Source organism: Pholcus phalangioides, unplaced genomic scaffold, assembly GCF_987345545.1.
Source record: "Pholcus phalangioides strain wild (caught in Gottingen) unplaced genomic scaffold, Ppha-v1.0 ptg000042l_1, whole genome shotgun sequence".
Classification (NCBI taxonomy): Eukaryota; Metazoa; Arthropoda; class Arachnida; order Araneae; family Pholcidae; genus Pholcus; species Pholcus phalangioides.
The window spans coordinates 9,117,650-9,119,254 of NW_028301628.1; the positions used below are offsets into that span (position 1 = coordinate 9,117,650).

General features: G+C 42.4%; 1 non-coding gene across 1 annotated transcript; it reads left to right on the plus strand.

Annotated features, from left to right (window-relative positions):
• The first annotated feature begins 1,273 nt into the window (after positions 1 to 1,273).
• Positions 1,274 to 1,346, plus strand: TRNAT-CGU (transfer RNA threonine (anticodon CGU)). Its single transcript has one exon. It is a non-coding gene; the product is annotated as a tRNA-Thr (tRNA).
• Positions 1,347 to 1,605: the final 259 nt, after the last annotated feature.

Below are 1,605 nucleotides of genomic sequence, written 5' to 3' on the forward strand. Positions count from 1 at the left end.
AATTTTGTAAAATTGAGCTCAACGGCGCATTTACACATCGCTCAAGTGACCCGTGGCACAGTTCCAGAGCATTTAAGCGGCCCATGGCACATTTCCAGATTACTCAAGTAGGCCCGTGGAACATTCATAGATCACTTAAGTGACCTACGACATAGTTCCGGAACACTTTAGCGATCCGTGGCGCATTTAGAGATCCTTTGAGTGGCATGTGGCACAGCTTTAGAGCACTTAAGAGGGTGCTTAAACCCCAGTGTGCGGTTGTACATCATTCAATTTACCCGCGGCACATTCCCAGATTACTTAAGTGATCCTCGACATAATCACGGATCATTTGTATGATGCGCGGCACAGCGCCAGGGCACTTGGATCCGCGAAACATTTAGAGATTCCCTAAAGTGGCTCTGTAGGGGACTTATCAATAGGAGGAATGTTAGTTCAGGTGTCCACAAACTATCGAAAGGTTTTACTCGGTGCACCGAGTAAGATGCCATTATGAGCATTTTATGTTTTTATGGGGGGGGGGGGGTTGATGACGTAAGCATCATTTTAAGCTCCCTCTTCCCCTTCTAAACTAAAATCAGCAAATCGGAAGCCCCCCTTTCTTCCCACATCGATGCTGACGTAATACTTGAATGACCCCTAATTCTGACAAAAAATTTATTTATTATGTGTCGTATTACGTCTGAAAAAAAAGATATAATTTTTCGTTAATTCTGAAAACAATTGTTCATTAGCTCTTGAATCACTTCATATTCTAGAATCTGAAGTAATTTCTTTCATGAATTCTGAAAATAATTACTTCTCTCTCTCTCTCTCCATTGTATGTATGTTACGATAAATCCAGTTATTATGCATAATCACCGAGCATTTTGGCAAGTTTGATGAATTTCACCAAATTTATCACCTTTACCGGCGGTTATGCGTATCACCCGTACACATATACACATGTGTATGCAGTATATAGATAATTCTGAAAAAAAATTAAATTTCTTAACTCTGACAAAAAAAAACTCGTTTTCTTTCATTACCTTTCATTCCTTTTCTCCATCGGGAAGACCTTTGCAAAGGTCCAGGGTTCGTCTCCAGGTGGAGACAACAAAATTTTCTTCCCTCGTTCACTTCCGCGTAATATCCAGAAAAATCTCTTGATTTGAGATGTATCGGGGGGGGGGGGGAGAAAAAAAAATCATTCATCTTCTTACGAGAAATATCGTTCGCGCTTGGCGTGAAATATTCCTGACGTTAGCATTAAATTTATCCACCAACGCTTCCCGCCGCCATAGCTCAGTGGTTAGAGCACTGGTCTCGTAAACCAGGGGTCGTGAGTTCGAATCTCATTGGCGGCTGCTTAGCGATTTTAGAGGTTTTTTTTTCCCTCCGAACAGGCGGATTTATGTTTCTTTGTCTCCCTTCTACCATTCTAGTCTAATTTGCTTTTCCACTCAGTCCTCAAATTTGTCATCCTGGGTCATAGCCCCTTAGCCCCCGCCCCCCTTTGGATATGCCTATATCTCTATCTGGGCCGGGGTTAGTATCTCTTATATCTCCAAGTCATTCTTCGGGTCCCTCACTGACAAAGTCCCTTGCTCTCTAGGCCACTCTTTT